At 41.9% G+C, this 22146-nt stretch overlaps 1 protein-coding gene across 7 annotated transcripts in view; it reads right to left on the bottom strand.

The window, feature by feature from the left end:
• TPD52L1 (TPD52 like 1) overlaps positions 1-22146 on the bottom strand; it is a 93005-nt gene that overhangs the window by 60278 nt on the left and 10581 nt on the right. The window contains exon 2 of one of the 7 annotated variants that reach the window (XM_019795142.2): positions 4538-4870. The exons of the other annotated variants lie outside the window; for them this stretch is intronic. The gene's annotated coding sequence lies outside the window, so the exon portion shown is untranslated. The remainder of the gene's footprint in view (positions 1-4537; positions 4871-22146) is intronic. 7 annotated transcript variants of the gene reach the window in all.

Raw genomic sequence — 22146 nt, 5'->3', positions numbered from 1 at the left:
AAATCTTTTCTGGAGATCACTGGTTGAAGATCACCATAGGAATGTTCTGATTAAAAGGACCGAAGGGGCCAGATTATCTGAGAAATAGTTGTAAGGTTGTTGTTTTTATTTTCCTGCCTAATGATTTAGGAATATGACCACACCTTTGATACGAAGGGGGAGGAATTCCAACGCTCGAATCCGCCACCAAACGGAGTGTGCAGCCCTGAGAGAGATTCTTCCTCACTCTCACCTCTGTGTCTGATGTGCCAGAGGGACAGCGTGGCATAAATGTGTTTAGATACTCTGGTGAGGAGAGAAGTGGAGAGGCTAAGAATAAAGTCTGATATCAAAAACACAAATGTGACGAAAAAAAGAAAAATTCTGTATTCAGGGAAATCTGTGGTACAGTTTTAAGAGACCCTGATGAACACCTAAGTAGATATTATAGATAAAATAAGCATTATTTCAAAGTATTCGATGTTATGTACTTATATGAGCTATCACAAAATAACCATGTAACATGTAGTACATTTCTTTAAAATAATCTAGCGATCGTTGGTCTTGCAAGACTGAAGCCCAGATGATAATTATTTACATTTCCTTTATTTGTAGGGCAACATTCCCCAACTTGTTTCCACGTTAAAACTATAATTAAGCTCTTACATTACTGAAACCATAATTAAAACTTTGGAACTGCCCCAGATGTTCCTGCAGCTAATATACGTTCATGTTTGATCTTATTATCTCTCCGTGACAGTCACAAGGATTAAGGGTATGAGATGAGGATTTAAAATAAAATGTAGAAAGTCTTAAAAACAACCACAGCTTTGGAAGCTATGGAAAGTTTATCTTTCCTTGTTTTCCACAGCCTTTGATGATTCATATATTTAGAACCAAGTTTAAGGACATCATTCTGGGCCAAATGAGTTGGAATCTTTGAGGTCAACCTTGCACGTCTGTGTTTTTTTTAAGTCCCCCATTGCTGATGGGGCAGCCAATGTTGAAAACCATTCATTTTAAATAAAATAATATGACCTCAGGGGCACCACTGAGAGTCGGGCACCATTCCACATCCCAGAAATACAATGACTGTCAGAGCAGACAGGTCCTCTGCTCTCATGAAGCCTGAGACACATCATGGAAGATCAGCCACTTCCCTGGTTGTGGCAGAGCCTATGGTACGCCAGGGGGGCAGAGACTGGAAACAGGGTTTCTGAAGCAACGCAAGACCAACAATGGCTCTCTTCAAATAGGTCAGTTGTGCTGACTCCAAGAAACAGCTACCATGTAAAGCTTCAAAAGGAAAGAGATTTCCGGGGAAAGGTAACAGCCAGTTCAAAGCCCTAAGGTTAATCCTGCTTACTGCACCAGGATCAAAAAACAAAGGTGTTGATTAAAGCAACTCAGGGTGACAATGCTGATTAATCTGGTATTATCAGGGAATATCCCATAAGTGCCTATTCCATAGATCTAAAATTTACTTAATGTTAAACTATGTAAAAATTACTCATTTACTATGACATCTTTCTATCATGGAAGGGAGAGGCAAAAAAAAATGCATGACATGCTTCTTACTCTCAAAGAACAGAGCGGAGACCCTCAACGTGCCCGACTAACTATAAATCAAGAAAGAACGTACTTTAGCACTTTAGCCAAGGTCTAAACTGTGTAGCATCAGCACAAATAAGAAGCGTTTAATTCCCATAGCTAATCCTGAAGGTCCTCACGGAGATCATGTTATCTGAGTTCAGTCTTACACAGTAAGAGGATTTTGACGAGAGATGAGAAGGGAGCTCCTGTAGGGAAGGATGGTGGCAAAGTATCAGAACCAGGAAAGCTCAGGTACGGTAAGAGAATGAAAAGCTGCTTGACCAGCTGGGAAGAAATGTGCCAAAAAGGACATCTGCTCCAGATCAGGGAGAGCCTTGCAGTCCATGTAAAGTTGACTGAAAGCAATGGAGGAGCACAGAAGGTTTCTGAGCAGGGGAATGACAGGATAAGAGATGTGCTTAAGGAAAAAAACCAGTCCTTTCCTGGTGCCGTGATGTACTTAACAGCTGACTTCAGGGACTGAGTTATAAGGCTTTGTACCCTTCACCAAAAAGCCCCAAAATGCCAAGAACGTAGAGTTAGTACTTCTTCCAAATCGTTCCCTGCTATCAACGGCCATTTCTAATTGATGGTAAACAAGAAGTCGCTAAGGTACATGAAACAGTCACACTTAATATTAATCCTGTAATTGAGTAAATAACCTGGAATTCCAAAGGTGGTTCCAGTCAGCTCTCAGGGACTAAAAAGCATGAAGTCTTGTATTAGCTTTTATCCCCCACAGAACTCTGTCTGTCTGAATCATCATGATCTAAGAGAACTCATCTACAAATTGAATTGTCAGTGTTAGCCTCAAGAAAAACAAAAGCCCTCTGGGTTGTGCGCTCCTTGACGGCCGGGCATGGCTTTCATCCCGCCCACTCCCCAGCTCACTCTATAGGGCTCCAGGAAGATCTGCTGCATGGTGAATGTAAAATAGCTTGGCACCAGTACTAACACTGCTGCCGGAACTCGGAGAGGAGGAAATATGGATCTAGAGTCTACTATAAATATATTTTAACACATATTTTCTCATACATGTATATTTTTTCATGTATGTGTTTTGTATATGTAGGTTTCCATACGCATGCATTTTATATACATATTTCATGTTTTTTATATACCTAGGTCTTTCACATACACGGGAGCTGTCTTCCACCCTCCTTCTCACTCTGCAGCTATGTGTGTCACCTGAAGTTACACCATCACAGAGAGAACGCCCCACACAGGAAGTCACAGAAGAAATGGTCTGGGGATCTGTCAGCCCTCCTTCAGCCCACTGGTTCCCAGCTTACTTTCCCATCATGGTACTCCTGAGGGCGATACCACACTCCTCCGTTCAGTGACTCAGTATGGCCTTGACCTTCAATGGTGAGGACAGGCAGCCCAGGAAAACATTAACAGAATAAGGAAAAGGAGGGGAGGAGAGAGGGGGAACATGGGAATGGGAAAGGGGAAAATAAGCACAAGCAATTGGAGAAAATTCCCTTAGTCCTTCTGCCCTACACCACTGCGGGCAGGCCTTGCCCGCATCTCCATCCAGGATGACTTAAGAACATGGTCTCTGGAGTATGATAGGCCTAAATCTAGTCTTAACAATGCGATCCTGGCTACCTTATTTAGCTTCCTGAAGCTTCACTTTCCTCCTCTGTAAAGAAGAGAAAATCATAGAAACTATCTCCAAGAGTTGGTTGGAGGATTAAATGAGATTAAAGTGGGTAAACTGTTGGGTGCCTCGTCTGACACCTAAGGATAATGAATAGATGTCAGCAACGATTATTGTAAACACCCCGCCAGGCAGCGCTGAACTGCCGTCAGTGCCCTTGGAATGGAATGCTTGCCATGGACCACACAGATGCTAATAAACTCTTTTAAGAAGTTGGGTGGGACACGTGTGACAGATGCAGCTCTCACTGGAGTGGCCACACATGGGCCGCACTGTGTCAGGAGGTATGTGCGTGTGTGGCGGGCAGAGCACCAGGGAGGTGTGCCCCACAGGGGTCAATGCAGATCGGGAAACGGCAAAGAGCTTGGCTGCTGTTTGGAACCACAACCAGTAGTCTCTTTTCTCTCTGGGTTCTTACGAAAGCTCAGAAAAGTGGACTCAGCCCTAGCTGACCAGTTCACGAAGGTTAAAATAGATGCGTATTTCCTTAGAAGTGGAGATGGGCAGCAGGGAGAGCCACTGTCAGGCGCTGTTGCACAAAAACCAACCCCTTCCTCGTTCCCCATGAAGTGCGAGTGGCGGGTCTCCTCCTGGCCAGCAGGGTTTTCTCCATTAAAGGGACAAAGCCTGAATGAGCCACATCACGTTGGCATGTCCATTTGTCCTCCCCTTAACAGAGCATGTTTTGAGTTAACAGCATGTACGTGCTGGGATCCTGCTGAGGTACTGCCAGGTAAGGGAAAGCAGGATTTTCCTTTTTTCTTGAAATTCTGATTGCTATGGATTAACCCAAGAGAACTTCATGCTGCTAGGATCAGCTGGGTTCTGAAACCCTCGGCGTGAAGGGCAGATGTCAATTTGGCTAGGTGATAGTTACGTGCCTAGAGCTGGACACCACGTCTGGTGTCCTGAGGGCTAGCCAAGTTCATCAGGAAAACAAAAATGTCCACTTGGAGTCAATGCCATCTTCAACCCCTCCCCCCCATACACACTGTTTTCCTACAACAAAAGCCCTGAGGCAACATGACCTGAGGAACAGTTTTCTCCTCCAACAACATGTTCCAGAAGTCATCAGGAAAGCTGGGGGCTACACAGTAGGCTTCATTCACAATTTGCTTTACATCTTTCACAATTCTATAACAATTCTGCCTTAGTGTAGTAAGTGCCATCTGTTATTATACCCTGTGAATATTGGTTCTTTTTTTCCGTGAGCATACCTTGTTAAAAAAAATAGTAATAGTTCATTACAATGAGCTCTGCTGTTGTCTAATGAACAGAAGGAGGGAGAAAAAAATCAGGTACCTGATATTTCAAGACTACGAAGGACTGAGATGCCCCACAGTTGTTCATTTCTTCCTTTGTTCAGAACTTTCTCTTTCCTCGGAGGACGAGGAGAGAGACATGCTCAGAGCACGTCTGGTCTTACAGTTAGAGTATCTGCGTCCTGTTTCTCTATTTTGACAAATGACATGTGACAACAACCAGTCAAACGGAAAACACTGCTGTTCTCGGGCACCTCCAACGGTGCGCAAGTGAGGCTTGATGGTGGCTTGGTTCCTCCACACTGTCTCAGTTACAAGAAAGACTACCATTCACCCCGTGTGGAACGCATCATGATCCCTTCACCATTTTCTTCTGAAATGAAAGAAAAAGAGTTAAATCCATATTTTGAGGGCACCTGGAAACAGACGTCTGTTTTCTCTTCTTCATTTAGAAAGGCAGTTTGGGAAAGCTGCCCCCTGTGCCCCAGAAACACGGAAACCAAGTGGACAATGGGTGGATGCAAGTGTCAAAGGACAATTTGTTCTTCTGCAAAATCGCCCAGTAGGAGTAGTACCGGGAATAAAGAAACAGAGAAAATAAAACTTGAAACAAAATAACCACCCCCCCCACACACACATACCTAAACACATGTCAAGAACAAAACAGAACACCAAGGTCAGTGAGGACTATTCAATTTTTAAGAAAACGTTCATTACGGTTTGGAAGACAAATGAATTTAAGATCCTATCAAGATTCCATAAAACATCATAGAATGTACTACAAATCCTGAATCAATAAGTAGAATGGAGACAGCAGTAATGGATGGTTCCATATCGTTCCCTTGGTACAGTGAAAGAGAATATATTGAGTACATCATAAAAACCCTAAAGCATGCTGATGTAATGTTGATGGCTCTCAGTCTCATCGATTTCCTGTCATTAGTTTGTGGCAGTGACCCCCACATGCCAGCTACTTCAGTACTGTTTTCAGAGAGAATGACCTAGGACTTATTCTGAAGAGGAAGCACCAGGGTAATCGTATGCTTCGCTTGGAACTGCTCCCAAGTTTGGTGTCTTATTTTTGGACAGCCCTACAAACCAAGAGAAGCACATGAATTCTTGCCATTTACAAAGTCACAGCTGGTAGAAAGAGTTCAAATTATGACCAAGACAGTTCACAGAAACTAGCACCTTCTGTTACTCTGACATTAACTGTCTTCAGTTATAGAAGAAGTGACCCATGTCTTAGGAGCAGAAAGCGCTATCTATACTTCCTTTCTATCCTAACCCCCAACTACTCCAGAGTTGGTAGGGAGTTCTAGTGAGGAAAGGAAAATGGAAGGGAAATTTTAGGACGACCTATAATGTGACTTTCTCTATCTCAGGATACTCCCCTGTTATGTATTTTGTTAACTGTAAATTATTGTGGCTGTTGCTTTTACCTTACATTCTTCTTTCTGTGAGGCTTATTAAATAATAACCAAAAAATGGCTCAATGTATCTCAAATTACTCATGTAGTAAGGAAATAAAATCAAGTTCCTGCAATACCAGGTGTGCAACTACTTTAGTGCCAAGAGGAAATAACACTGACACTGACGAAAGGAGTCTTATGGAAAAGTACCAAGAAGAGGCAAGCTGCCAATCCGCATCTCTGCTCTTTCCCCATGTGATGAGCTATCTTTTGACAGCACCCACAAAATCAAAGGCACCAATGGTAACCACTAGAGAAAAAAATAAGTGAGACTGAAAAATCAAGTTAATGGCAGGATATAACAACAGCCTTTCCTTCTTAATGAATATCTGATAATGTTTTCTATACACCTCTTAAATGAGGTAAGCTATAAAGGACGCCACAGGCAAAGTCCATTTTCTGCCTTCCTTTTGAAATTCTTTGCTCCCAACCCAGGTAGATATAACACACACCATGTCTCTTTGCAGTGACAGCATGAGTCAGGTCTTACTTTGATACTTTCACTTTAAAAAGCCCACACAGAAGCCACCTCTGTGATCATGGTCACATAAATCCTGCATTTGGAACGGAGGGCACACCTGATCTCTACTGGTCCTAAGAAGAATTAACTTAGCAGTTTGCCCAACTAGGGTAATTACTTTAAAGAACAGAATTATTTGTTGTTGCGTTTGCTATGGAAATTCTTTTTTTTCTAACTTGAGCATAGAATTTTAAAGTCTAAGCGGCAAAGATAATCCAAGAATGCTTAAGGCAGAGGTGACATCAACTGAGCTGACTTCTATTTATAATAAGATGACTGGCGTTCTCATGAGTTCCAACTGTTGGGGGCAAATCGGTTACCTATGGCAGTTACTGTCACTGCAGTAAAAAAGTCTATGTCTCCACCTTAAGCTAATTCTCTGAAAGTATCACAATGCTTTGCCTAAGACTTAAAACTACTTTATGGAATCTATCAGAATGCCTTCTGAATAAGTTAGCCTTAGTGGCATATACAAAATGAAGCAAAGTTTGCCTAGGCATGGACTGGACTTCACTGAGTTAACTGCCTTACCAGCCCAGTGGAAATATTCTGACCATGGAAGGCCATGCATGCAGTTCTGATAAGAATCCCTCGATGAGGTATTTTTTCCAAACTGCAGGTCACTACACCATTTAGTGAGTCACTATGTCAACTTAATGGGCTGTGACCACCATTTTTGAAATGAAACATGATTAGAATAGAGTGAAATTTATTAGGCATGCATATAATAAGGGCAAGTAATGTTTCATGAAATTTTGTTTCAGTTAGTCATTTTATACACACACACACACACACACACACACACACACACTATATATGCACACCCCCCCAACATAACAGAAGGTAATGTAAAATATATTTGTTACTCTGTATGAAGGTTTGAAAAACACTACTAAGAAAGATATTTAATTCTACTGTTTAATACAATAGCCACATTTTCCCACGCTACTGATGTAAGTCCCTCTTTCCATCAAGGTAAGGGTGAGAATAAGCAGGATGAGTGAGGCCTCTTTTGGCTGTACTCAGAACATGGCTGTGAAAGGAAAAATCAGCACCTGCCACGGAGAAGACAGATGCACTGAAGGGTAAAAATGTGCCCTTCCACTTGGATAACAAGTTATGACACAGATATCTTAACAGAGAGAGGCACTGCGAAGTTTCCACTGGAGTCACTGGTGTTCTCAGCTATCCTAACTCGTTTCAGAACCTAACCAGCTGGGAAGGCTCTGGCAGAACATACAAGATGGTTGGGTAACTGTGAGATAGATTATTTGATTGGTGATGCCATAAAACCTGGCCACCTTCTCAACAGAAACTTCCCAAACAAGAGCTCATTAATTATTCTTAAATGTGAAATGCTCCCCTTAATCCCCCCTCCAAACCCCAGCTAAAACCCTTTGTTCCTCAACACCACAAAAAGCCCTGGTATATGAGGAGGGATAAAAGTAAAAGTGCACCTAACAGTTTCTGGATTTCAGATAACACCAGACTTGGTTTGTTCTTTGGCAATGTGTGTGTGTGTGTGTATGCGTGTCCATGCACATTTATATAATTACACATACACGTCCACTTTGTGGCCAATGGTTTCATAAAAATGGCACTGTGTTTATATACTCCTCTGCCTCTTGCTATTCTTTTTTTTTTAAGATTTTTATTTATTTGAGGGAGAGAGCGAGAGTGAGAGAGAGAGAGAGAACACAAGCCGGGAGGGGCAAAGGGAGAGGGAGAAGCAGACTCTGGGCTGAGAGGAGAGCCCGATGCAGGGCTTGATCCCAGGACCCAGAGATCATGACCTGAGCCGAAAAAAGACGCTTAACTGACTGACCCCGCATCTTGCTATTCTTACTTAACAATTCATAATGAATATATGTGTCAAATGGTACAGCTATAACTCACTCTTTTAAGCAAAGGCTGAGTATTTTATCATGAGCAAATACAGCATGTATTCAAACACTGCCCATGTAATGGACATTTATTTATTTCACTTTTTCTGGATGGGGAGGTGCCTACTAGCATCAGTGCTGCAATGAATGTATTTGTGCATGGATCAATACATAAGATAGTTTTAATTCCAAAAATTCCAAGAGAAGAATTTAAATTTTGGTAGATGTTGCCTGACTGTTTTCAAAAAGACTGGAACAATTCATGTTTCCCACTAGCAACATGCGAAAGTATTCACTTTTTCCATCCTTCTCAGCAATCTGAGTTACTAACTATACTTTTAACTTTTTGCCTGTCCAATGTGTATAACACAGTATCATATTGTTACTGAAATCTGCATTTCCCTAGCATAATTAACTTAAGCACCTTTTTACATGCTGTTGGCCAACTGGATTTGCTTCTCCATAAAATGAATCCACATTATTTTTAACCTATTTTTCTATTGGCATATCAAATCATTAGATTTTTTCATTTTTTATTGATACTAATCCATTAACTGCTATATGTGATGAAATTCTTTCCTCACCGACTGTTTGCCTACTGGATTTGATAATATCTTTGGGCATGCAAATATTTTTAAATTTTATATGGGATAAAACGTTTATTATTTTTCTTTTTTTTAAATTATTTTTCTTTTTGACCTTCTGTGTTTCCTCTCTTGGTTAAAACAGTCTCTCTAGTTATTACATTGTACATACTCACCTCATTTTTCTTTTAATACTTGCACTGTATTATTTTTCTAGCAAAAATTCTGATCTATATAAATTTTGTAAAGCATAGACTAAGCACCAAGCTTTATTTTTTTGAGATAGTCGATTGTACTAGCACTTGTTATTATTAAATAAGGAGTATTTCTCACTGAAATTGCATATATTAAATTCCAGAATATTCTAAGATCCACTCTGGACTCCACTTTGTGGTACTAATATACAGTGCCAATACCACGCTGCTCTGATGAGAGTGATTTTATGGTATATATTAATAATCCAACTCCCACCTGTGGTATATATTAATAATCCAACTCCCACCTCTTCCCAGTTGTTTTTATCATAATGCTTTGTCTAATCTCACATGTTTATTCTTTACAGGCACTCTAAGAGCATTTTATCTAATTCCAGAATATCTTTGTTGGGACTTTAAATGGATTTACATTAAATACAGTTATTAATTCATCTATTGACGTTTTCAATTCTCCTCAGATTGATTTTGGCAATTCATATATTGCTATACTTCCTCTGGCTCAGGTGTCCGCAAACTATGGCTTGCAGACCAAATCTGGCCCATTGTCTATTTTTTTAAGATTTTATTTATTTATTTTATTTGAGAGAGAGAGAGAGAGAGATGTGAGCAGGGGGAGGGGCAGAGAGAGAGGGAGAAATTTCAAGCACACACCACGCTTAGCAAGGAGCCAGTCACTGGGCTCCATCTGACCACCCTGAGATCACAACCTGGGCAGAAATCAAAAGTTGGATGCTTAACCGACTGACCCACCCAGGCACCCCCACTCCTATTTTTCATTCCTATTTTCTTTTCATTCCTATTTATTGTATAAGGACTGGTTTCTATTGGAAATTTCTCAAAAAAAGGGAATTGGTCTTTTGGGCTGACCTCATAGTTTTTAACACAGCGATTGGCATGAAGTACTCAAAAATAACATTCCTTGCATGCTTAATCCCCCCAGTATATATGTGTGTATTCATATGTGGCATATAAATGCAGGTGCACCCACACAGTGATTTCTGAGTCCTTGGTGCACAACATGCTTAAACTCTTTCGGCCTCCATTTACTCATCTGTGAGGTGGAGACACGGTCACCTACTGTGCAGCTATGTTCTGGAGGAGATTAAATGGGATCCTGAATGGCAATGCTTCCTTAGCCACTGTCCAGGGCCCCAAGGGGAGGAAACTGTAGGGACGATGATGTCTGACAGCCAAGCCGGCGCTCCTCACATCCTCATCCCTCAGCTGTTCTCAGCCAAATTAATTTCATGGTCTTTTTGATGTACCCCAAAAGCAAAGGCTACTTTAAGAAGCAGCCATACCAACACCTGGAATGTCATCACATATCCAGATGGCAGCTTCCCTCCCTTTCTACCTTCAACCAACTCTCAAAAACCACCCCCTCAACAATCTTCTATTACAGAGGGAGCCACTTCTTTCCACCTCACCCTCTAAAAATGCAACTCCTACAATACTTCGCTCACGACTCTAGCTCATGACTTCCAAAAAAGGCAGCTTGTACTTACACGCGGCCAAAAGTGACACAGCACTGTGCATTTGCTCGGCGCTTACATACTTCCCCCATGCCTTTATGTGCTTTTGATGTTCGCACATCTGCCTCAGAGAAGTCACAGTTGCTGTTAAAAGTGGTTTGTACAACGCCCAGCCAAGTAACACACATTTGCTAATTACTGGCTAAAGAAAGGTCCCTGGCAGTGACTCAGCATCTATGCCTATCTACCTTCCTAGGGATGCTGGTCATTATGCTTAACTGGTTTCTAGAACGTACAGCTGCAGAGGAACACTGTCATACCTCCCTAAACCCCGTACTGTCCGATGCGGGAAACAAAGGCAAAGAGAAAAATTGAATTTCCTTACTACTTAGAGCCCACTGACAAGGCCTTGAAACAGGCAGAGTGACATTCCTCTAGGAACTCAGCGCCTAGATGGTAATACTTTGCTAAGGGCAAGAGGCAATCTTAGCTTAACATTATCCCAACTCCCCAAAATCCTGTAAGTCTACTTTAACATACAGAAATTCCTTTGGAAACTTCCTTTATCTCTACCCCCACCCCAAGATATATGTTGGCAATCATCCCCCATGCATGCAACCCACAAATATACATCTGAAGGGTCTCATGACTAAGCTTTTATTAGACAGTAAATAAATGACGTTTCCTAACAATAGCTAGCCCCCTCAGGGTCCTGGAAACCTTGTTTCCAAAATTCCTTAGAGACAATGCTATCCCTAACCCCTTCCCAACTATAAAGTATGTTATCCGTAGCTCCTCACTGCTCTCCCTAACCCCTTCCCAACTAGAAAGTATGTTATCAGTCGCTCCTCACAACCCCAGGGCAGCTCTTTCTGCCGACAGATGCTGTCCCTGTGCTTTAATAAAACCACCTTTTTTGCACCAGCGACATCTCAAGAATTCTTCCTTGGCCGTTAGCTCTGAAACCCAACATCCTTCCTCCATCAGTGTCCTAGAGGCAGCCTCGTCTGTAAGAACTGCCCTGAATGGGTGATCTAGACAAGCGTCACCAAAAGAGAGGCAGTCCAAAGTCAACTTTACAAATGAAGCCCAAGTGTCCCCCAGAATCTTCCTAATGTCCCAGAGATCCTTAGACCCTGGAATCAGTAGACTATCCAATATTGACTCACTCCAGGTCTCCTGGAAAATCCTGGCCTTTGTCAACTTGGGAGAAAAGAGTCTGTCCTAGTTCATCATACCCCCAGAATCTATACATTGCATAGCACACAGAAGATGTTCACCAAATGTTTGTCAGTAAATAAATATAAAATAACATATGCTTCTAACTAGGTCTGCTCTCAGTGCGAGTATAAAATACCCAAATTCTATAGTGATTCAGAGTTTAATATTTAAATCCCATGATGCTGATTAAGTCCTGGTTTGGTTTCTTCTCCCTCTTTTCTTCTGTAGGAACTAAAGAGCACGTACATAATAAGGTAAAATAGCTTGTTGGCCTCGACACGATTGCCAAATTCCCCAGCTGCCTTAGTTCTTTGTTGTAGCCTGACTGAAATGTTTCTTGAGTCTCTTAGACAGGTGTGTTATTTAGTTCTCTTCATTATTCCTAAGTTTTCCTGAAGAGGTATTTGTATTTTGACCTCTTCGTTTTCCTGAATTTTGGTCTTGGTATCATTATGTCTGCTAATCATTTAGATCATGTATTATCAGGTTTGCTAATTAATTACTATAAATTAATTACTACAGGGCATAAATTTAAAAATTATGACATCATAGTCATTACTTGGTTCACTGCCATCAGATTCTTCACCTTCTTGGGTCTTCTTTTTAAATATATATATTTTGGGGGCACCTGGGTGGCTCAGTTGGTTAAGCGTTTGCCTTCAGCTCAAAGCATGATCCCAGGGTCCTGGGATCAAGCCCTGTATTGGGCTCCCTAATCAGGGAGTCTGCTTTTCCCTCTCCCTCTGCTCATGCTCTCGCTCCCTCTCTCTCTCTCAAATCTAAAATCTTTTTAAAAATTTTAAAAGATATATATATATAATTTTTAAGTAATCTCTACACCCAAAGTGGGGCTCAAACTTATAACCCCAAGATCAAGAGCCTCCTCACACTCCACAGACTGAGCTAGCCAGGTGCCCCTCACCTTTCTAGATCTAAAAGAGAAAAACCAACTGTAGACTTGAACCCAACTTCTAAGATTACTCTAAGCCATCATCTTCCCCTTTTCTGGTTCTAGCCTTGTAACTTGCACAAGAACAACACCAGCCTCCTTCACACTACCAGAAAGCTCCATGAATACTCACAATTTAGATGTACCAGAAAGCATTCAGCTAATATAAAGGGCTATGCTAATAGCAAGTCATTTGGCTGTGATTCTGTGGGCTCCCGCAGCAGAAGCTGGTAGGACTCTGTTGCTTTATTTAAAAAAACTCTGAGCAAGTAAATACAAAACATTCTTGATACCTGAATATATCATTAGAAAGACCAGGAAACAGTGTCTTATGTAGATGCTAAACAGTCTCATTTTGTGTTTTCAGTTGTAAGGAATTATCCAGAATGTGGTAATTAACACTCTCCTTTATGTTCTCTGATCAAGAAACAACTGAATGGTTATAGCCATATATATATATATAGTTTACTTACTGAAAAATTATGTACCACATTTAATTTGCAAATTCTAATGTGTCAATAATTTCAGGACCTTCAAAGTTAAAGTAAAATTTTACTCAATTAAAAAAAGTTATAAACCATGCTTGGCACTAACTGTGTCCAATTAACCATAGCAGGAGGTAGGTAATTGTGGAAGAACACTCATTTGCAAATAAATCTGTCTTTGAAAATGTAATGGTACAAGCCTGCCTTTCTTCTCCCCTTCCTTCCCTCCTTTCTCCCTTTCCTCCCTAAAGGAGTCAGACTGGCTTACAACATTAAGTATGATGAACGAATAATTAAATAAAAATAAAATAGAGGAGTTGTCCGTGGTTATTTTGAAAGACAGAGGGACACGGAGCCAGTTGATGATTCTCGAAGACTCTGAGCATCACAGTCACCCCCATGATAGAGCACACACCGAGAACAGCAACACCCAGAGCTGTGGGTTCAAGGTGAGGAAAAGGGGGGTGTCAGGATGGTATCAGAGTTTCGTCCAGTGGTGGATTCAAGTGTGCCCAAACTCCAGGTAGAAGGTGGACTTTCCTTGTTGAAAGGGCTTTCAAACATCCTCCCTTAACCAGACTGTCCATAAGATGCTGCTTCCCAGAGCAACACAGCCCCGGTAAAACCATTCCCAAATATTTCTTAGAATGCTTAGGTAACAGTATCATGCATGAGAGCAGAAAAGACTCGCTTTAAATAAGAGTTGCCTTTTCAGCATTTCTGTCATAGGTCTTCAGAGTGGGTAAACTGAAGGAATAGGAAAAAAAAAAAAAAAAGTTTAGTATCCTAGAGGGAAAAGAAATGAACGGAAGATCATTCTGCTACCCTGAAGCTTTATCCTATGAGAAAGAACTTGTGCCTTAAATATATACCAGGGACGATGAAATCATCAGCACTGTAAAAACAAAAAGTAGTATAATTCTCATTATTGTAAATAATGAAATAAAAAAGAAATACAAAGGGAAATGACAGGAATAGAAACAGAAACAGGAAAAGGACGATCTGCCTGTAAATTGCTTTGAGTGATTTTTCAAGTAAGCATTCAACTACTAATATGAAGGAAAACTAGGATTTGTGTAGTAAAGTTGACCAAGTGCTCTGAGGCCTGGGGGCGGGCGGGGTGACTGTAATTTGGATTCACCCTGAGGGAGGCATCTCTGAGCAGCTGCCTGCAACTGGGAAGCAGAGGGGGACAACCCCGGGTCTCTGGGCTGTGCTGTCCTGCCTGAAACCGCACGCAGTGACGGTCGGCTTGGGTAGCCCTACAGTGCACAGTGATAAAGGAGAACAAAAGAGAGGTGACACAGTGTTTTGCCTCTGGAATTTCACTGAGAGCTCCAATGATCAGGAAAGTGACTGAGGAAGTTGCAACCAACCAATGGGACAAAAACACGAGGGATGCCTGGAATTCAGTCAGACATGTCTGTGAAGATGGAGCGGCCTGACGAATATGAAGGAATTCGGGGTTACACCAAAGATCTCTACAATTGGGTGGAAAGTCACCTTTCTGTTTTGTGAGAGCCAAAGAAAAAAAAACAAAAAACAAAAAAAACCAAAATCCAATCAAGTGATGTGGGGGCTGCCGGCTTCCCTTGAGAAGTCATGGAGTTACAGACATGGCAATTATAACCGCAGCAATTACTCACCAGGGTCACCAGTGGGAGTCCAGGCAGCGCCTCGGTACAAATCGCTGGCCTTCATACAACCTCAAGAGCTCTCAGAAAGCCACCCCTCTGTTGGGCAGGGAGGTCAGCTAACCCTAGCATCTTTGTGCGGAGTATCAATCCCAGAGAACAATCTACAACCACCACTCCGCTCCCCCCTCATTTCACAGCCCCCCTTTCCTAATGTATTGCTTTCCAACAATTTACCAACATTCAGTCTATACATCTTTCCTTAATTTGTGTTGCTTATTCGTTGCTTCTTCCCAGGAATGTGAACTTCCTGAGAGCAGAAATTTTCATTTTGTTTGCTTATGTTTTTCTAGAGCCTAGAAGAACAATGCCTAGTACACAGATAGTTTAAGTGATTACTGAACGAAGCAATGAATGGATTTTAAAAAATGAATAAAACCAAAACCAAAAAACAAGTGTTTTTGTTACAGGGTTCTGAATATTTGGTATTTTATATCATGTTTGAAAGAATTTGGTCTATTGAGAGACTGTCTGGCTTATAATTACAATTTTAAATGTTTGATTAGGTCACTGATTTAATGTGACTTTTAAGTGGAAATTCGGCTAAGTTTGTAAGTAATTTTGGAACATTTAAGAGAATTCTAGATTTACTATATTTATATATTTGACTTTTAGATTTATAAGGTTTAAGTATTCAGGAAGGCTAGTCAATTAGAAAACTGAAGTACTTAACTACAAAATTGAGTGTACCAGCTAAATTTGTATACCAGTTACAAAGTTCCTTTAAAAGCATTTATTAACATTTGCTAATTTTACCAACAGAGTAAGATTTGCAAGCTGTACTTAAAAGTATGTTTTCTAAATCTGGCTTTAATGGATAACATGTTAACTTTTAACTTTTAATTTTAAATTTAAATTTAAAATTTTTAAATTAAAAATAAACTTTCAAAAGAGTTTTTTCAACAGGACAGAGGTCCAAATCACCGCAGTGTGCCGCAGAAGGTGAAAGTCTCACGTGCACACAGAGAATCGCAGAGAACCCAAGTTCCAGTTCTGGTGCCCCCACTTAAAGAAACTAGCCTAGGTCAATCCCCTAATCTCTTGGAGTGCTTGCATCTACAACATGAGATTGCATGAAAGTCCCTGGAATCCTAAATTATGACACTGTTCCTTAAGGACGGAAGACGGATTCAAAATGCTGCGGGGGTGGAGAAAAGGGGGGTTACTTGCACAGGGATTATTATTATTACTTGTACAGGGAAAATCAGGAGTTCATCAGTGGTGAGAGACCTGACAAGTCAAAAAGAGGAGAAAGAGCATTCAAGGCGGATGAAACCATGTGAGCAAATGCTCTCTCATGGGAAAATGGAAAGAGGGGAATGAGTGGAAATCATCCAGTGGTGAGCAGGCCAACAAGGCTGGTCAAGGGAGCACTCCACCACCCCACCAATGTGTCAATGAATCTGTCTCATGGCTTAAAAAGCTAACGTATTAGTAGCAACTTTTACCGTATCTGCCAGGACGTCAGAAACAGTCTAATAACACATTGGTAGTATTTACATAGGACCTAAACAAACAATTAGTTACCAAAATTATTATATCCATTTGTATTAAGATTAGATTTTATGAGAAGGATATGTTTTTAAATTAGTAATTTCTTGGCACCTTACTTAAAAATGAGCTACACGACTTTATTCGCCTAAGATGAAGGATGACTCAAACATTCATCTTATAGAATCCAGCTTCGGTTCTATGAAACTGAAAGAATACCCACATAACCTGATATTTCTGTAGATTTCCTCTGCCCTAAATTCTCGACAAAGCTAAAAATACTCTCCACTGAAAGGTCACTGAAACTTGGAGATGAATGGATTCATATTCATCAATATTTCAAACCCTAGCAGGCTATCAGCAAGGTCCTGGGAGAAGTGGCACATTCAGGGAAGGAAATAAGCATTTTCCAAGTTTCATTCAGTAACTACTTGCAGCCTGCAGAATGTTTTTAAGCAACACAAGAACACAGACCTATTGTCTCCTAAATCTTTATAAATTAGCTAAGCAAAACAGGCCACGTGTACATTAGAAAAGAAAACGTCACCAAATTATTATAGCTTCTATTTCTATAAAGGAGACTTTCATCTGTCCAGTTAAAATAATCTGAACAGGTGTTGCTGAGATTGGGCTGAAGCTCTCCTCCTCATCCCTCTTCCACCTTGTTGGAACCTCCACACCGGGACAGCCAGGAAGACATGGGCACCCAAGCACAGGGTTCATCTGCACATTTCACACTGAGAGTCTCAGTATTTGCTCCGTATTTGTTCAGTGGAGGTTGGGAGAAATGCAATACCCATTTCTTTGTAAAATACACGTCAGGTATCCAGTGATCTTTTTTCTTTTGAGCTGTCCCACAACAAAACTTTATTCCCACAGAAAATCTGAATGAGCAATGCAGAATTTACCGATGATATCACAGGGGAAGCTAGGAGGGGATTTATAGCTTCTCCTGGGCCAACATCATTAGAAGCATCTCTTGTTCTAAGCTTCCCCCCCTCCGCCCTCAGGCATCTCCTTCTCTCGCATTCTTTTTTTGTCCCTCCAGGACTCAGTTTCTGTGTGCCTTTTCCACCCTATGCCTCCTTAGTTCCCCTGACCCTCTCCAGATCCCCCTCACTCCCCTTTTCTTAAGACAAGCAAAGTAGTTCTATCCCAGCTTGTGTGTTTATGTTGACATAGCCCGACTCCTAAGTTTAATGATCATCTCCAGGATTTCAACATCAGGAATGTCACTGAATGACAGTGGAGCCGTGCTAAGAGCACTTACTATTATCCCAGCACTTCTTCAATTTGGGGACCTTTGATGAGAAGTTGTAATACAATTTTAAAAAAATGAATTTCTTATAAAAGTTGAAATGTTCACACACACACACCCATTACACCCTCCCAGGGTCATATATGACATATTTACTCATCATCATTGATTTATCGTTTATGTGGTGCTATCCACAAATGAGTCATTTTCTAGACACTGGCGATAACGGCCATAAAGGCGACAGGTGAAGTCCCTGACTACAAGGAGCTTAATGCTCATTGGGAGAAAAAGAAAATAATTATGCATAATATAAAATGCCACAGGGCTACAGAGAAAAATAAGGCAGAGTAAAGGAGATAGTAATGGGTCACGTTTATAAGTGTAATATGTATGTGTGTCTATATATATACACATATATACTAAAAGTTTTCATTTGTGCCATTTTTTTTTAACATTTAAAATGGCAAGAGCAGAAATCTACCGTTGTCATTAGAAGCGTCTCAGAATACGGAGAAATCTCAAACAGGCTGCTAAGCAACGGACGCCAGGATTTTCAGCCCTGCCATGGAGAACACACACCTATCTCCATAGTTTTTGCATTCCTTCAGCACGGCTGCGCGGTAATTATCAGCCTCCAAGCTACGAGAGACCAGAAACAAGATCTGCTAACTGAACAGATTAGCTCTCCGGCATGTTCCCCAATGATTTATCAAAGTATCTTGAGAGAAGCGAGAAGCAATGGGAACATAAACAAAAAATTTAACCTGTTCATCCTCAGAATGTGTCCAAACAATAAATGTTGCTTTGTAGGTCTGCTATGCACATCGTTAAGCTTTCATCCAAGTAAATAAAGAAAGACCAAAAGGGCAACCATTTAAAATATTTATTCTCTTTCAGTGCACCCTAGTAGGTACAATTTATGCTTCAGAAAACAACTTTGCACGTGGCCGAAAAGTTCAAAATTCCATCAACTTATATATTTATTTCTATCTTCAGCCTACTCATCTTTCCTTAGCTCCAGCAAGCTATTTTTAACTTTGTGGTAGGTGGTGTACAAAATCCAAAGAATTTTCTGATACAAGAATGCATTAAAGGTAGTAGCTTGACACCTAACTGCTATAACAAAAATAAGGCGGTAGGCTCACAGAGGAAAGACTTTGGTTCATTCACCTGTTTCCGTACCCCCTTGCCCAGCACAGAGGGTGTGCGATGATTATTTCAGGAAGAATTAATAAGTGAATCTCACCTTGTCAGAACAGTACCCAGATGCGGTCAAGCACCTCACATGCATTGTCTCAGTCGTCACAAAACCCGCAGGGCAGCCGCCACTTTCGCCACTTTGTAGGTGAGCTAGTTAACTGAGATGTGACTAAGGTGAAGACCACGTAGCTGAGAAGTGACTGAAATGGGACATGAATCCAAATCTTTGTGACTACATCCGTGCTCCCCATCACCAGGCGAGAGTCCCTTTGTAGGACAGAACCTTTCTTCTCCTTTCATCTTTTCCCTGGCCTCCCCCAACGGGACCACAGCCTCTCCTCAGCCTGAAGAAATAGCGAGTATACAGTCATTGACTAAATGCGAAATACCAGCCTCTGGAGTAAAATTTTAGGAACTGCATTTGAAAATAAGAATACCTAACCTGACTGCAAACTTTCCACACTGAAATGGGGGCAAACTTGCTTCAAGGAACAGCAGCTTAATACACGGCTACCTATTTCATCAACCCACAAAAAGAGTCTTGCCTCCAGTACGCTAAAACGGTCTTATTAAAGTAACACCATCAAGGTAGTACCATCCCATCAGGTCTGTCATACTCTATTGGTTAGAAGCAAGTCACAGGTCCTGTCCGACATCTAGGGGGAAGGATTATACAAGGGTGTGAATACTAGAAGTCAGAAATGCCTGGGGTCATCTGGGGGTCTGTCCACCACAAGCACCAGTAGGAGCTTTACGCACATGCATGTGGATAACCTCGTCCAGTGAGTTAACAACAGAACTGGTAACAAGGTGTGTGCATCAGAATCATCTGGATGGTATGCTAAACCCAGATGTCCTACCCCCAAGTTTCTAATTTAGTAGGTCTAGGGTAGGAACTGGCATTTCTAACAAGTCCCCAGGTAAAGCTGATGGTGCTGGTCAAGGGATCACACTTCAAGAACCTGTACCCTTGCCTGTCCAAACCACTCCCACTGCCACCTCCCAAAGCAGCCAGCTCTCAGGCCGTCAGGATTAGGAATGTACATACTGGCAGCACGGTCTGCCCATGGAAGGCACGTGCAAGCCTGGGACACACAGAGGGCTTTTTGGCAGACAATTCTGGAGTCCCAGGTATCCAGAGCGTGGTCTAGAAGGGGAGGTACACGTTCTAGGTGGGTCTATAGACATTCTCAACAAGGCTCAGACAGACAGAGGTTAAAACAGGGCCCTCTAAAATTAATGGCTCAGGACAGGAGTCAAGAGCTGTGAAGGGTCAGACTTTACCCCACTTGAAAGCAAGTAAATTAGCCTGTGAGTTTCACAGATCTTGGCAGAAGACACAAGATGCCTGGATCACAGAAAAAAGACACTTACTCAGAGCAATAGCAATAGCCACAGTAACATCATTGCATCAGTTCCCTGAGCCCTAATTCCAAAAGGGGGACACGAGGAGGTGCTGCCTGCTTCCTCGGTGGGGTGTGCTTCGGCACAGTCACACTGAGATTAGGAAGCCCCAATTTCATACGATGGCTGCTAGCAAATCTGCCGACTTCCAGTTCAGAGGGAGACTTGATCTTTATTATCCTGGAGAGTAAATCAATCTGCCCCTAAGGGAGACAGTCTCTACTTTCCAAGGCTGCGTGAAAAGAGAGTGCAGAGAAAATTAGCTGTTAAGGCCTTTGCTCAGAGGACCAGTTGTGCAGAAACTTGAGAAACCTATGGAGAACTGTCTCCTGAAAACGGGTCCAGTTGCCAGGCCTCAGGGTAACCCTGACTGGCAAGAAGATGAGGACGCAAGCCAGCCAGGTATCTGAGGAAGAGTTTTTGTGGCAGAGGGATCAGTAAATTAAAAGGCGCTGAAGATCTAGCAAAGGGAATTAACCAGATTTATTACAGGGTTCCGAAGGGAGGAGTGGCATGGGGCCAAATGTTTTGAGAGGATCACTCCGGTTACCATATTGGGAAGAGACTGAAGATAGGCCAGGGCCAAAAGACGGAGACCGGCTAGGAAACTCTTGCAGAAACCAGGTGAGAGATGGTGGTGGCCTGGGCCAAGGCCGTATCAACAGAAGGGTGGGAAGTTGTTCGATTGGAGATGTATTTTGGAAGTGGAGCTGGCATGACAGACTGGAGATGGAGTGGGATAGGGAAAACCCCCGCCCAAGACAAAAGCCTTTCACGCTCTGGGCTTCTGCATTTGAAATGGAGTTGCCATTAACTGACAAGAGGATAACTTTGGGAGAACGAGCGATGTTTTGGAGGAAGGAGATCAGAAGTTCAATGTTAGTCATGTTAAGTCGAGATACTTCTTAGACATTCGTGCAGACATATCACGTGGGTAGTCTGCAGTTGAGGGGAATCTCAAATTCCGGAGCTGTTAGTGTCTGGGTGGAATTTAAAAGCACGAGTCCTGAGTAGCTCACAAGAGAGGGAGTGCAGATAGAAAGCAAAGGAGACTGAGATGGTCTTGTGAAGAAGGTGAGGGGGAAAGAGGTCAATGCCCTGGAAACCAAGAGAACAAAGTGCCTCAGGAATCAGCGAGCATCTCCGTAAGTGGTGCTGGTAGGTCAACCAAGATGAGGACTGAGAATTGATCACTGGATTCTTTTTTTAAGAGAGGGAGCTAACTGGGGCACCTGGGTGGCTTAGTCTGTTGAGCGACTCTTGGTTTCAGCTCAGGTCGTGATCTTAGGGTCATGAGATCGAGCCCTGCTTCCAGGTCCAGGATCTTTCCCCTCCATCTTCCTCCCCTCTGCTTCTTCCCCAGCTCACACTGGCAAACACACGTGTGTGTGCTCTCGCTCTCTTTCTCTCAAATAAATCTTTAAAAAAGATAAATCATAAATAATTTTTTAAAAAGAGGGAGAGCTAGTTTTCTTTTTCCTCAAATCAACTAGAACCCAAATTCAAAGCTATTATGGGACCATTATGCCTCCACCCAATATCACAGGTCCCATTACATTAATGTAAAATATTTATTTTCCCTCAGCCTTGGAGAAGGGCTAAGCAGAATAGACAAAACTCTGAGAAGGACAGAGTAGGGCAGCGGGCATCACTGGAGAGTAGAGGGCACTGAGCCCCTCAGGAATCACACAAAACTCTGGCACCAAGTTCTTTCTTTTCCAGAGGTCAGATCTCCACAGGAAGGTAGTTGTTGTACTTGGATACATTGTAAATTCCTGGCTCTTTGCAGACAAGCATATTT

This window comes from Ailuropoda melanoleuca, chromosome 10 (assembly GCF_002007445.2).
Source record: "Ailuropoda melanoleuca isolate Jingjing chromosome 10, ASM200744v2, whole genome shotgun sequence".
Taxonomy (NCBI): domain Eukaryota; kingdom Metazoa; phylum Chordata; class Mammalia; order Carnivora; family Ursidae; genus Ailuropoda; species Ailuropoda melanoleuca.
The sequence above is the reverse complement of the archived record's forward strand: the minus strand, read 5'-3'. Positions and strand labels throughout refer to the sequence as shown.